The following is a 16,237-nucleotide window of genomic DNA, read 5'->3' as shown; positions in this document are numbered from 1 at the left end:
GTAGAGAAGCTCTTCACTGCCCTAAGATCCTGCTTTCCTATTCCCATGTCAGAGCAGGAAAAGGTGTATATTTTTCACACAGAATAGCCTCATCCACTCCTATGGGGAGTGAGATAGTTCCTGTAGGGTGCTAGTGATGGCATAAAATTACAGCTCACTAGAGAAACAGTTGCAAGTAAAGAAATATATGCATTTCCTCTATTTGTCTTTCGTGTCCGTGTTGTCTAAGTTGCAAACAACAGATTCCACTTTGGCTAGTTTAAAGGGACAAGAGGTTTAATAAAGAAAATTAAATAGCTTGTAGAATCACTGGGCAACCAGAGAAACAGATTTAAGGCTAAGCTTCCAGAAACATATCCCAAAACATGCCCCCAAACCGTGACACTGACACGAAGAGACAGTTGTCATTGCTGCTTTACTGAACAGAGGACCGAGAATTTTTCTACAATCACTGCTGTTCTCTGCACTGATGGAAGCCAAGCCTGCCTGGAGAACTCAACTTTGCAACCCAAAGCTGGTGGCTTATGTGGCTACCCCTACCAACAAAATGGAAACTCCACCAGGTGTCCGAATCCAGTTCTCACGGTGTGTATCCTGCAGGTGGCACGTTGGGAAGATGCAAGGGAGGCTGGGAATTTGAGTCCCGATTTCCAGATTGTGACTGTGGGTCACAGTGAAGATTAGCTTTGCTTTCAAGCATACACATCAACCCAGCAGGAAGGTGTCTTCCCAATTCTAGCCATGAACTTGCAACCTAGTAAAGTGGTTAAGAATATGAGCTTCAGAATTAAGCAGTCATGGATTTATGTTTTCTCTGAGTGATTGTGAGCCAGTCACTCTCCCTCTCTTTGTTTCTCATCTGAGCCTCAGCTTCCTTCTCTGTAAAATACAGATAATATTTCCGTAGAGGTGGTATGTGACACAAATTTAAACAAGCATGTATGGAAAATCCTCAGCATAGTGTTTTTATAATGTAGTGAGCATTCAGTGTATGGTGGCTCTCATTCCAGTTACTAGTAATAAGAGCTGAAAGTTTATGGTCTAAAAGAGAAAAAAAATACTTATGACCAAAACTCATAATGCTAATAATAAGAAGAAGAATCCTACTAATAACAAACCAGCCTTGAAGCAAGCCACCCAAGTTCATCTTAACATTTCTTATAAGAAATTTCAGTTCATACAAGGGATTATATGGCAATAGCTGAACAATGGGAAAGTTTGAGGTCGATGCTTCCTCAACTGTTTCCAAAATAAACAGTTACAGGAAGCTCACTACCCTGTGCATTAAAGCGCAGGGGGAATAAGGAGGGGGCTCTGTTACTTTAAGCTCACTACAGGAGACGTGGGAGCAGATCAATATGTGGTTAAGTGTTTTAGCTGCACTTTTATTATGTTTGACAGCGATGACAACATAGTACGCACTGAATAAAATGACTAATGCACACATTTCTCCCGCATGCATACTGCTTCTATTTTTCGAACCTCCTGAGTGAAAGGCAGTCATACAAAAAGCATGCAGAGTGGGAGTTCCAAGTGGCTAGGGCCAGAATTGCCCACGGATTCCAGATTTTCAGAGTCACAGAGGGGAACCTGACTACCCGAAGCGGAAAGAACAAAAAGGGCTGCATGTTCAGTAGTTAACAGTCGGATGAACTGAGAAAGGCATGCTTAGATATGTAGCTACATTTCTTTATCATCAAGCCCTATCTCTTTCCCATAATGTGGGCAGTGCTGATGAGTGAAAAAATAAACAAGCACATCTAAGTACACTGTAGATTTACACAGTACAGGGCTGAACTTAAAAACAACAACAAAATGCTGTTGTTTGAGCAACTTTTCAAAATCCTATTTAGATGCCACCCGTTTCTACCTTTTAACTGACACCCAGATGTTTTCACTTGGATTTGAGGCCCCGGCAGGCAGCATCCAGATGTTTTGAGGGGGCAGAGGAAGTTCTTTCATTTGTGGCAAATTTGAGAAGTGAAGATTCATTGACTCATGTAATATTAATCTTCCTACATAAGGAAATTGGAGCCAAGCTGTTTGCCCACTTTCCCAGTTATGTGTGGGGTCATTGAACTGGGGTGGGGCAGTGGGGAACCCCTTTGGCTGGGATTTTGTGCAGATGGCACTGAATTCCAAAATACTTACCACGGTTTCTCATTAGCCCTATGCAATTCTTTTTATGCACTTCAAGACCATTTAGTGGAGAAGGAAGAAACTGCAGGCCTTTTGGAGGTATTTCCTTGTGATTCTGGTCTAATCCACCACCACCATCTCACACTTAGAACCCTGCAATCCTTCCTAAGTATTTGTTCTGGAATCCTGTCGTTCTGTTACTAAAACCCCTCCTATTTCTCACCTTGCTCAAGCTTCTCATCTCACTTAGAAAAAGGAATTTTTACAAACAAATCTTTCCATTAGCATCATAATGTTTTTCATGCTTGGCTCCGACTCGGTTTCCTTTCACTTTCTGGGAGCCTTTCCTCACCCTCCTACCTCACTCACAGAAAGGCCCTACACCTTTCTGTTACTCAAACTCGCTTTTCACCCTCCTGTTTGGATGAATGAGCAGAGTTATTGCCTGTAGTGTCCCCCTTGTCCAAAATGTTCTTCCCTGGATATTCCCTGGGCCTGCCGCATTCCACGCAGGTCTCTGTCCAAGGCTTAACTCTTTATTTTTTTTATTTATTTTATTTTTTTGAGACAGAGTCTTGCTCTGTTGCCCACGTTGGAGTGCGGTGGCGCAATCTCGGTTCACTGCAAGCTCCGCTTCCTGGGTTCATGCCATTCTGCCTCAGCCTCCCGAGTGGCTGGGACTACAGGCGCCCGCCACCACATCTGGCTAATTTTTTGTATTTTTTTAATAGAGATGGGGTTTCACCGTGTTAGCCAGGATGGTCTTGATCTCCTGACCTCGTGATCCACTCGCCTTAGCCTCCCAAAGTGCTGGGATTACAGGTGTGAGCCACCGCGCCCGGCCGCCAAGGCTTAACTCTTGAGCCCAGACCCACACCTAGCACAAGCTGGGCACTGAATTGGCAAAGACTTGGAACGCGTGAACACAGTTATTGTTGTTCTTTGTGTTTTCATGTGGTGTATGAAAGATTTGCTCATACTGTATGAAAATCACTGAGATTCTTTTTTCTCAAATATCTGTTTTCTTGAAGATTTAGGTGAGGAGTAAAGTGAGCAAGCTATTTGTAAAAGTTTTCAGAGCAAACATTCCATGATCAGAACAGGATCAAGGATTTTGCCTTTTTGTGGCTTCTTTGGAAGGAATAAGTGTAGGTCCTCAGGCCACCTCATTAAAAAAATGGTTAATAGACACACTACATCTCTGTTGTCTGAAGTGATACTTTAGTGTACTTTGATTTGTTTAAGAGCTGAGCTTACAAGGAGGTATGAGACCATTTCTGTTCCTACCCTCCCAGCTCCAATTATCCGCCTTTCTGTGTTTGGGGTGACATTAGATGCATAGGACTCTACCCTGGAAATTTCCCATTAAAATATTGTTTTTTAAACCCATAGATATAATTTGACCTCTTTTGGATATTTAAATTGAAAATATGTGAAGAACTGAAGTCCCTTTATTTTTACCCTCTTCTGTTATTGGAGTCTTCTGCTATTTGTACTTTATGATTTTACTTTACGGCTTCTTCTAGGCCAGTTCCCCATTGCTCTGCTTCACTGGGGTGACTGAGACCTTAAAATAAGTTCTCAATCAACTTGTGTAAACCAAATGAATGATTATTTGGACCCTAATTCTATAGCATAATAGTCTAAACTTGCTAACTTGGGAGGCCAAGGTGGGCGGATCACTTGAGGTCAGGAGTTCAAGACCAGCCTGGCCATTGGTGAAAACTCTCTCTACTAAAAATACAATAATAATAATAATTAGCTGGGCGTGGTGGTGCACGCCTGTAATCCCAGCTACTCAGGAGGTTGAGACAGGAAAATTGCCTGAACCTGGGAGGCAGAGGCTGCAGTGAGCAGAGATTGTGCCATTGCACTCCAGCCTGGGCGACAGAGCAAGACTTCATCTAAAATAAAATAAAATAAACCTGCTAACTTCCAGACCTAAATCTATACAACAGGAATGCATTGCTTTAATATTATTCAGAATTTCTTAAAAGTTGCTAGGGCATGTTTTAGAAGAAAGTGATTGTTTTCATATGTGATGAGATAACAAAGGTGATAGAGTGAATATATTTCCAAAAATGAACGTTTATTTCCAATTTTCCAATTCTGTTTGTCAAAATGGTTTCTCTCCCAACAAGATTATTATTTCCATGTAGAAAAAAGAGCAGGGATCTGTTAAAAACTGTATGTAATACTCTAAACAACCTCGGGGTAACCAAGTATTAGTTGCGAATAAACTTACTCATCATGGCACAAGTGTTGACCTAAATCACCTCTGATTCTATTAAAGCCAAAGGAGGGCATTTTGGAAGTGCAATTGGGTCTGCAGTCCTTGACACAGAAACACACTGACTCAACACCTTCTGATGCTGGAGACTTATGCTTGACAATTGCCCTTCAAGGATAAGAAAAATCCCAGCAAGGCACCGTCCTTGGTTTCAATGACACCCAGAGAAAAGAAAAAGAAAAAGAATGTAAATCTGATTTCTTTTCCATTGAAGCAGTTTTAATGCTTCCAGTGAAACAGAGAAAATAAAGATTTGTAATTGGGAGTTCAAGGCCATCCATAGCTTCTCTCCTGAGCTTTATCTCTATATGTAGATTTCTTGAGTTCTAGCATTCCAATGGTACCATGTTTACATCTTTTTATTTTGGGACCTTAATGGAATAAATGGAGCTATGTAGTCTACTAGAATATGACAGATAATGGATAGCTTGTCATTTAAAACAATCTTTTTTGCTGCTAATAATTATACTAGAATTTTAAATATGCTACCTCTCCTACCAGATGGTCTTGAATGATGCTTCCATCTACTTAACTGTGCTTTTTGTAAATCAGTTGCATAAAATCTTTTGATGCAGTTTCAAAGATCCCTTTTGTAGAAGCACGGAGATCATGTAATTGGCTGAGAACAACTATCCAGTCTGAGAGGATGACCTTTTACCCTCTACCCAAAAAGAGCACTCCAGAGAGAAAGGTGCCGTAATCTGGGTTTAAGGCTTCTTACCATCATGTGGAGAGCCTGTTTCCTGTGCCACACACAAACAGTGGCAAGAAAGCTCAGCTTCAACATTAATTTAGAACTTCCCATGTTGCTCTTGAGAAAATCCACTCCTTAAAGAGGAAGAAAGGACCTCACCCCATGCCTCCCTCCCTCGGTGGAGATGCCCACACATGGGCACTCGGAACCAATTGCAGGCAACTGTGAATTGGAAGGAAGGAAAGAAGAGATTAGGACTGAAATAGGTGAGCATGTTCAAGTCTGTTTCTAGTGTAGAGATAGCGAGACGGTCACCCATTAATTCATTTGCAAGGCTGAGAGTAATGCTGAATCCTGGCTTAGGACACCAGTAGATGACTTCTCAACAAATAAGTGGACAAAAAGATGACACCACCACCTGAAGGAACTTTTAAAGCAATGAATGAAGCACCTTGAAAAGTTAGATTTTGGTTAAGGGACACGTCCCCAAAGTTAAATGAAAAGGTAGAACCTGGCTTTGCAAAACTGATGAAAAATGGCAATGTATGCTACAAAGTAAGACCCTTTTTTTGGCTTTTTTTTTTCCATGAGAGTCAACAGGGGAAAGTTTGGCTAACGTTTTCTATCAGTAAATACTTAAAAATAACTGGAAACATTCCCATAGGCTTTGTTTGTTTGTTTTTGAGAAGCTTGTTGTTTTTCCACGCAAATTAAAATTCCTAGTGTGGATTCTATAAATTTGAACTTTTGAAAACTTTCCCTTAGCATTTGGCTCAAAGTGTAGCTGGCACTTCCGTGCGACAACAGAGAAATTTCAGTTCTGCTTTTCTTCAGAGCTGCGTGTTATGGGTTAGATAAGTAAACTTGGCTTTCTCTGTTCTAACGGCAGTGTGTCCAGGGAAGCTGGAAGAAGAATGGCTCCAGGGTTCCTGTCGATGCCAGATTTCACCAGCGCTACCCTGCTTTTATCAGTTTTCCATAAAGAGCTTTCATAAAGGTTTTCTTTTTCTGTTTTTCAAATTGTGGTAAAATACATATAACATAAAATTTACCGTTGATGACACTAACTGCATTTACCATGTTGTGATGCAACCATCACCACGAGAACATTTTCACCACTCCAAAAGAAAACCCATACCCATTAAGTAGTTACTCTTCATTTTCCCTCTTCCACCAGCCCGTGGCACCCACTAATCTGCTTTCTGTCTGTGTGGATTTGTAAACTCTGCTTTTTATGTTTCATATAAATGGAATTATGCCATATACATAACCTTCTATGTCTCACTGCTTCTACTTACAATAAATGTTTTCAATCGAAGTTCATTCACCTCGTAGCATGTATCAAAATTTCGTCCCTTTTTATGGTTGAATAGTATTCCATTCCATAAATATGTCACATATTAAAAAATTCGTTCATGAGTTGATGAACATTTGAGTTGTTTTCATTATTTTGCTACTGTGAATAGTGCTAATATGAGCATTTTTGTGAATGTTTTTATTCAAACACCGGTTTCCAGTTCCTTGGGGAATATACCCAGGAGTGGAGTTCCTAGGTCATGTGGAAATTCTCTATTGAGCTCATTGAGGAGCCATCAAATTGCTTTCCATGGTGGCTGGACCATTTCACATTCCTGCTAGCAATTTCCTAGGGTTCCAATTTCTCCACATCCTTTCCAACACTTGCTATTGTCCATTATTTTGGTAGTTATCTAAGTGTGTGTGAAGTATCTCATTGTGGTTTTGATTTGCATTTCCCTAATGGTTAATGGTATTAAGCATCTCTTTATGTGCTCGTTGGCCATTTGTATGATCTATGTTAAAGTTTTCTTTTTGAGAAAGTGTTTTTCAGTTTCGAAAACATAGATTGTAGATTACATTTAGAATGTCCCCGTTTTTCTAGCCCAGCTTGGTCCCTTTGAGAGGTTGCCCTTGGTCCTGAAACAAACAGCACAATCCTGCCAGGTGCCAGTGTCCATGGAGCGAGCTCCTGAGCTGCCTGGTTCTACCTGCTAGTGCCTTGCTGTCTCTTGACTTATGTAGCTGAAATTTCTGCATTATCTCTTCTTCTATCTGCCCAATCAGTATTACACCTATTATATCACAGGCTTGATTTGTAGTTCTGCTCCTTATATTTATCCTGCCACAGAAGCTAGCAGCATGTGCTCCAGAGTTGGACTATGATGAAGACCTTGGAGAACCCAGTATCTCCGTTTTCTCAGCTCTAAAGTGGCTATCTCCATAGTATTTACCTTATAGATGTGTTGTATTAAATTAGGTAATGCATATACATCATTTGGCCTGGTGTTTTTGAGGTGTACGCTCAATAAAAAGTACTTTAAAAACATCTTGCCTTTCCCTTTGCATGCTAGTCTCCTTGGACTGACAACCTGGTGATCCCACCTGGGTCCCCTGATAAGATCTAGATGATATGACTCTCTAGTGTTCTTAAGATACTGTTCCTAAAACCGTCTTATTTATTTATTTCAACTTTTATTTTAAGTTCAGGGGCACATGTGCAGGTTTGTTATATAGGTAAATTTGTGTCATGGGGGTTTGTCATACAGGTTGTTTTGTCACCCCGGCATTAAACGTAGTACTCATTAGTTATTTTTTCTGGTTCTCTTTCTCCTTCCACCCTCTACCGTCTGAGAGGCCCCAGTGTCTGTTGTTCCCCTGTTTGTACAGGACCATCTTTAAAGGCATTGGGACTCAATACACAATTTCTAAATATCATGGGAATTAGCAAATTAATTTATAAGTTTTTATACGGCAGTTTAATTCTGGGAATATAATATCGTTTATTTCTGAACAGGAAATTTAATATCATCTAGTTTTTACTGAGTGCCTAACATGTTCCAGACACTTACTATAGGTGCTTATTATATTATTTCTAATTCTAGTAATAACCCTGAAAGCTGATACTATTGTCTCTGTTCAATAATTGAGGCATAATTGAAGTCAAATGGGAGTAAGTAACAGACCCCAGGTCTTAAGGCAGATTCACTAAGTAGCAAGGTTAAAATTTAACACTCGGTCCCCATGATCCCCCAATTTTTTGCTCCTTCTTAATCACCATACAACTGATATTAGAGTGAGTTGCTTTAGGCATTTACTAGAATGTTTGATACTTAAAGAAAAAATTCTGAAGGTGCATGGACCAATAAATATTGTGAATATCCATGTGAAGTTTGTCACTCTCAAAAAATTTCATTCCTCTTCCCATCCTTTCCAGTCCTCTTCCCTGCTGCTCGTGCTCTCTCTTTTTCTACCAGATGACAGATGACTAAACAAAATAATAAAATGTGAAGCAAGTTCTGTTTTGCCCATGGAGGTGGAAAGTGAGTGTGTATGATCCGTTGGAAGAATTTGGAGAAGATTCTCTAAGAATCAAGAAATTGTTACCTGACTGAATAAAGCATGTAGAATTATGATTATTATGCAGATGCATATCTTGTTCCTGACAAACTATAATATAAAGCAAATGTTTTGAAAATATGTTAATGAAAAGAAGAAAGTTACACAGGATGAGAAATTCACTCTTGCAATGCTTAAAGTAAAGCTGATTATAATATTGAAGTCAAAATTAATTCAGTCTTGTCATTCAGATAATTGAATAAATAAAATTTTTATTTAATCAGATTTAATTAGCATTGTTTTTATATATCAATTTCAACAGAAGAAAGAAAAGTACTGCCCACTTCATTTTCCTATGGATCTGGGGTGGCAAAATAAATTTTCATCGCGTGTGTCTGCTACAGTCTCCCAAATATTAGTTATTTATTCCTTGTCTGAATTTGCTGACAAGGTCACCGTCCGACCTTTGCAGGTGGCAGTTGAGAGAACTTCATAGTCACCTGACCTACTTCCAAGCTGTGCCATCTACATGATGCCCAGACACATTCGACTTCCCTCTTGACTTTCTCACTTGTTCTCCTTGCCTATGTATTCTAATTTTCATGTTATCTTGGTGTATTAGAGCTATAACTCATGTTAACTCTTTTTGAGAATATAATAGAGTAAAATAAAAATATGATGTAACAGACACTGTAATAGGTTTCCTGCAGATTACTTGAGCCTGGAATGTCCCTGGTATGGCAAGGTTTCCAGTGGTAAAGAGCTAGATAAGATTTTAATCCCATCCAACAGGGGTGATTGATTCTAATCACCTCACTTCTCTAACATCTTATGCAATCGTATAAGTCATGTAACCAAGCGAGTATTAGAGAATGTTTACATGTTCCAGATGTATCTATTTGTAGCCACTCCTATTTAAAATGGCCAGTTGGTTCCAAGGTCAGAGAAACAATTATCATTATCTCCAAAATGTATGCAATGTCAATATACTTTGAACAGTAAGTAATAATAATAATACAGATTTCAAATGTAATATTCTTCAAAGTAAGCAAAATAGACAACTTGACCATGCCTGTCAGGTTCTGGGGAAGAAAGTGCTCTATACAACCATCTTGTTTTGCTTCTTTCAAACAATATCGGAAGTTTAGGTGATAGCAGCATCAGTAGAACCTTTCTTTCAAAGCTTAGTGTGAGTTTATTTGATCTTGAGGGGCCCATCTGGATATTCACCAGAGAAGTCTGCCTGTCTGCAAATGAACATAATTTTGTGTGTGGGCTGGCACAGGACGGGCCACCATAAGCATGCGGACCGCAGCAACCTTTGGCTCGGGTGCTTAGGAAGCAGGCGCTGGGCAGCAGGGAGGAGTTAAAACATCACTTGGAATGTTCCAGCGAGGTATCATCATGTATGGGCTTAATAAGACGCCGTGACTGCAGAGGATTCTTACTCTGTGGGAGCTGACTCTAGTCCCCTGTTAGGAGATGACAGGAGCAGCTATTCACACATACTTGTGAAATAAAACTAAGTTACACTCACACAGAGCTGTAGTGACTATAAAGGCAGTGTACACAGCTAGACACTTTTAACTGAAAACACAAATTTTAACAGAATGTTGGTAAAGACATGGAAAATGTAGTTTCCCCATTTCTTGTAAACATGGTTTCAGCTCTCACATCTATCCTATCCTGTATCTGTCTACATAATGCCTGTCACATGTCCACTTTGAAACCCACAGGGTATTGTGGGTGGATCTGAGAACTGCTAGAGAAAATTCTGAGATGGAATCACAATGGCATGATGACTCATTTTTCTTTATGTGTATCTATCTTCAATTTCTTTTTCTCATGGCAGAGTTTTAAGGAGTTACTGGTACCAGGTCCTGAATTCATTTGCTAAAGGTAGCTGCGGGATTTGAGAACAAGGAGTTATTAAAAATAGTTGGACATTACCAGGAGAAACATCACTCAGGTCTCCAGTGGTTGTGGTTCTGCAAAAGTGTGAAGCCGTGTTTGATTTAAAATAACCAAATCTTTTTCTGGAAGTGTGTGCAAAGTTAGAAAGTAAGCTTGTAGAGAAGAAGGTATATTTTTGTATATTTTTGGGCAATGCAGTACCAAGTTATGGTATTGGAGTGGTCATGTTTACTAACTACTGGGAATGAATTTCTCTTCCTAAGCTATACACGACTTCGTGTGTTGCTGAATTAGAGGACTGGAGTCCAGGGACTATGGACTTGATTTTCTTTGCACTATATCACTACACCCTCTATTGCTAGCTACAGGGGCGTGTGTGCTGTTGGTGGGCAATAAATACCCATGGCATTAAACATACTGACAAAACTAAGGATGGAAAGAACAGAAAGACATATTCACATTTTTAAAAGTGTATAAGGATTAAACTTTTCTATAATATTTTTCTAGCAACTGCACATATAGAATTAGAAAGACAAGCAACCAGACACTTTAAATTAGAATACACGTTTGTTTTCCCCCTCAGGGAAATGAAGTTAGGGGGTGCTATATACCTTCTCTATTCTGAAATGGACACATTTATTTCTCAGATAAAATTAAGTTAAATAACTTTTTTGGGGGTAAAATTACATTGGCCGCTGTAGAATTCAATGCTTTCCTTCTGCATATTTTTTTTCAAAAGATTAATATTTTCTCTGCCAACCTTTGAATTCAAACGGGTATTCTCATGGCTTTGGAGCTTTTGTTTGCATCCTTAGAAATCCTTTTAAAAATGGGTGAATTAATTTGGTGGAATTAGGTTAACAAGTCATATCTGAAGCGCACTGGTTTACATTGTGGTTTGTGGTGAGTTTAAAGGCGGTTTCGTGAGAAAACTCCAAGTGCTGAAAGCAAACCTTTCTCAGCCCATAGTGTCTTGATGTACTAAGCACAGAATTTCCTTTTGTGGTCTAGGGTGACCTGGCATTGGATAATAAATATCTGTAAAAAGATTTCCTGAGGTTGACTGGAAGCATCATTGACACTTGAAGTGGTTGATTTCACAGCATTACACAGTGAAACCGGAAGACTTTTCTTTTTAGTATATTGACGTCACATCTCTTTGTAATTATCTCCTAATAGACAATAATCATTTAATCCCCTATTAACTCGAATACTCACACCTCTTTTTGTTGTGTGGTCCAAGAAGTTATGCATAATAACTTCTGCATGAGTCTTGCATTTCTTTGTTTACTCTTTTATTATCTTGTTTGTCCAACATTTGGACAAGAAAAAACAAAAACAAAACAAACTAATGACTCCCCAGTTATCAAAAAAAGTCTTGTTAGAAGTTTGAGAAAGAAACACTCGCGCACACACACACACACACACACACGCCCCACACGGAAAGCCACAGCATGCTCACATTAACTGTGGAAACTGTTTTCCATTAATGTGTAATCAAGAAGCAGGCAGACCATTTACTTTGAAAAATAAAATAAGAAACCAGTTGCCCTCCCCTCCATGCCCTTCCAGATTAGACTAAGCCCCCACATTCGACAACCTGTTTGTCAAACTTAGCCTCTCAAAGAATAAATTCTCTTTTTTGTGGCAGAACTAGTAACAAATCAGGAGGGGTGGATTTTTTGTAATGAGTTAAAATATTCCAAAAGCTTAAGGCTTCCATTGCAGTTGACCTTTAAGGCATGTTGCAGCAAAAAAGTTAATTCACTTTGCACATGTTGCAGAGCAACAGGTGGTAGACAACCACGGGGCCTGTGTGCATTCCTCCGTTTTCAAACCCCTGGCCCCTGGTATTCTGGGATTTATACTACCTCTCCCAGGCCCTGACTGACAAGCTAATCGGTGTGCTGGGAAGCGCTGAGCTATTGATTCCACTGTAACAGAACACCACCCTGTCAATGAAACTGCAATGAAATGCTTCAGCAACGAAGAAAGGGAGGCATTCGACTGTTGAGCAACTGGAAGAAATGTGCTTGTAGGTAGTGCGGCAGAAATGAAAAAGCTCTCCAGAGCAGGGCCTTGAAATGCCGGGTTATTAAAAAAGCCACAAAGCTGGAGTCTGGCTGAGTGGAGAAAAACAGTCATGGTTCAGTTAGGCGTATCTAAAAGAAGAAGGGAGGAGGGGGTGCAGCTTTCAAAATTGCGTTAATCCCTCGAGTACTTAATTTCTTTTCTTTTATGGCAGCTTGTAGTATAGCAACAAGTATTCAAGCAGTTAATAATTTTAAACAGTTTAGCTTACCTTAGGCAATATATCTTTAGCCTTAATTAAAATTTTATTTTAGTAGGAAAAATATTAAAATGACATTAAGATCTATCTTCTATGATGGGAAATATATGATAATATGAATATTTTATTAGACAAACTATTATTAAACAGTGGCTGGCGTTTTCTCTCCTGAGTTTGACTTTAGTTGTCTGAAACGCCGTCACCATTTCTTAATAATGTCTTGATAGCTTCCTTCTGAAATATTTGAAAGTGCCACATTAATTGGAAACAGAAGCCAAATGCACATCCCATTTTTAATACATTGATGGGCGATCCATAAACCACACCTAGGTACTGGAAATTCATTGAGAGGGGTAGTCTTCTTACAGAAACAGTATTTGTATAACCCCAAGTATTCATCACAAGCCACCAAACAAATTGATCTTGGTCATCCTGGTTAAATATTTTACACTGAAAAAAAAATCACTTATTTTACAGTCACAATGCTAAAGAAGAAATAAAGAAGCTAAAACTGCTATATTTGCAACTTTCATACGCTTTATCTACCTGTTATGTAGTCATGTGTGTGCCTGTGTGTTTGTGTGTGTGTGTGGGCGTGTGTGTGCCTTCCCGAGTTTCTCTGGAAGTGCTTAAAGAGTTAAGCAGTTGGGTCTCATCGGTGTAAGGAATCTCAACGACAAAACAAATCTTTGAAAATTACCTCCAACCTGAAACTACACAGAAAATAACCATCAATTTTCATCTGTATTTCCATCTTTCATCTCTACATCTAGTACTGATCACTATGGCATTGAAGTGCTCCTTCAAACTAATTAGATTAATTTCAATTTCCATTGTGTGTGAGAAGGACGCACTTATCATCTCCCTCCCTGCTGAACCCAATAATTGATTGGATGGCGGCAGGTTGGTAAGATCCTCCTCCCGCCAAGATGAAGGAAAGTCTGGATCAGGGTGTTATTGAGGATTCATTTTTTGAAGTCGGAGTTGTTGATTGTACTTGTGACTTTGAGGATGGAGTCTTCCAGTCTGTGGCATCTTTGCTCTGTGAAGAGTTGGCTGTGCTGTGCCTTCTAAATATAGTTTGTGAATACGCATGCTTCAGTGGGCCATGAGGCACGCGGGAAACAGGAGCAGGGCAGAGGTGTGTCTGTTGGCAAGAGTGGATGGGGCACCAAGGGGAAGGGGCACTTAACTTGGAGTGAGGAGGTGTGGGTTTCTGTGCCGATTCTGTTCCTAACCAGCTGATGTCTTGAGACATTTACTTATCCTCAAAGGACCCAATTTTTTTAATCTACAAAATGGAGGAGGACTTATTCAATAAATATTTATGGAACCTAGCTACCATACAGCATGAACTGTGACAGGTTTTGAGGATTAAAAAATGAGCAAAAAAGAGGGAGAGCTATGTCTTGAGCTGAGACGTGATAATTTAACGTCCAGGCAGAGCAAAGGGAACGTGCAAGGGAGGAAGGTGGGGAAGTGCACAGGACTGGAGGATGTACAAGGGAGGAGCAAGGGCAGCTTGCAGTGAGAGAAGGCTGCAGAGGGAGGCATATGGTAAAGGGATGGGGCATGATCAGATTTGGGTTGGCAAAAGATTTGTCAAGAACTTGGTGGAAGTGATCAAGAGTGGAAATGGGTCAAGCAGGAGGCAGCTATGACAGTAAACCAGTCAAGAGAGGATGGGTATTACCTGCCTGAGAGCCTGGTGGGGAGGATGAGCAGAAGTAGATGAGCAGAATGAAGAGATGCTTAGGAGACACTCTTGACAGCATATGGTGATGAGTCAGGTTTAAGATTCTAGAACATGTCCCTCAGTTTCTGGCTGGAATTACCCAGTGGATGGTGATATCACTCACAGACTGGGGACACTGGACTGGGACCAGATTTGTCATGCTCACAAATGTGGTTCAGGACACGAGTTTGAGAACAATTTGATTCACCAGAGAGGATGATGAGATGACCCCTAAACTCTCCAACACCTTTACAATTCTGATTCGCTCAGACGAATTTGCAGTAGGGAAGTGCATCCTGGTCACATTTGGAAGGTGGCATCAGGTAGTGAAAATATTTCAGCTTTTATCACAGATGCGGCCCTAACCCTAATTTGGCTCTTTTCTGGCTGAGTGATATTGGTCTAGTTAATTTATCTCAATGTCAATTTCCTATTACGAATTAGGGCAATGCCACCCCCTTTCATGGTTAACATGAGCATCAGAGATAAAGTATACATTTCCTGCATGTCCCCAGACACAAGGAAGAGTTAGGATTTTTTTAAAGAACTCGTTCCAAAGTTTATCATGATGAGATATTCATCCATACTGTCCTGTGTCAAAATAAACAATATATAATTCCAGACGACGGGGGTGGAATAATATATAAAATAAAATCTACTTAATAAATGATTGTTTGCAGATAACAGTGACTATTTAACAACCCGGCTACCAGTTTGTTCAAGGGTCTTCTGTTCTATGTGTGGGGCTCAATGGAGTCAAGTTACAATACAATATTCTCCAGAGAAGATTCTTGAGTCTCTCTGATGAGGTTTCTTTTTGGCAGTAGTGGATAAGTAAGTTATATTCTCCCATGGGTGCTTAGGAAGGGTAGTTCCTGGAAGATGGCTGTGGTGCCACACACGTACATCCCTTTCATACAAGAACACATGTCCTCATACTACCAAGACAGAAAGATGGTGCTATGGGAAGAGGCTTCTTTCAGTTCTTGTATGTGTGTATGATCATTCAAAACCTTGGCATTTAACTACTTTTATTAAAATATTGCCCAGTCTACCTCGCAGCAGATCAACATTCACCATTTAGTTACCAAATTAAACTTCTTATGGCCATCCACGACTGTCAGGAGACATGAGGGCAAGAGGTGATCTATCACAGAAGTGTGAAGCTAAGATCAAGATCTCACTTTTAAACTTTCCTTTGGAAAATGCAAGGGAATTTTGAAAGGATTGAGGATTCTGAGAAACTTATTTCCTTATTTCTCCATGAAGACGGAATGATTATTTCAGTGTTTCTTAAGGCTTTTCAAGTTAACAGCTTCTAATATGTAAAAAGGTCTTGTACCTTGTAAATTCACTTATTCCTTCAAACATTGCAAACTACCCGCATTTCAATCCTAAATTGTTATCTCATCTAAATACCATATAGGTTTTGCTCATTTAAAAAGAAACTCTACTTAAAAAGCGACTCTGTTTTCTTCCAAGCACTTAAAAACTTATTACCTATCATCTCCCTCCCCTCTCTCCAAGTTTACTTACTTGTTAGCAAATTGGATCAGTTTCATCAGGTAAAAGAGCTGTGGTCATGAACATAAAGCTAATCATTGTTATAAATACTTGCTTAACATTGCAAAAATTCTAAGGTTTCCAGAAAAAGATTTTTTTAAATAGGTAGGAATTAATTTGGATGATGCATTTCTACATGTGCTTACAGTGCTTGAAATCTAATTTTGAGGCACCCACCTTTGGAAATGTTAGCATTTAAAAATACTTTTAAAATGTTGGGAAGATATAAAGTAGTGGCAGTTTGGTGAAGTGAAGAAC

Source organism: Pongo abelii, chromosome 16, assembly GCF_028885655.2.
Source record: "Pongo abelii isolate AG06213 chromosome 16, NHGRI_mPonAbe1-v2.0_pri, whole genome shotgun sequence".
Lineage (NCBI taxonomy): Eukaryota > Metazoa > Chordata > Mammalia > Primates > Hominidae > Pongo > Pongo abelii.
The sequence above is the reverse complement of the archived record's forward strand: the minus strand, read 5'-3'. Positions refer to the sequence as shown.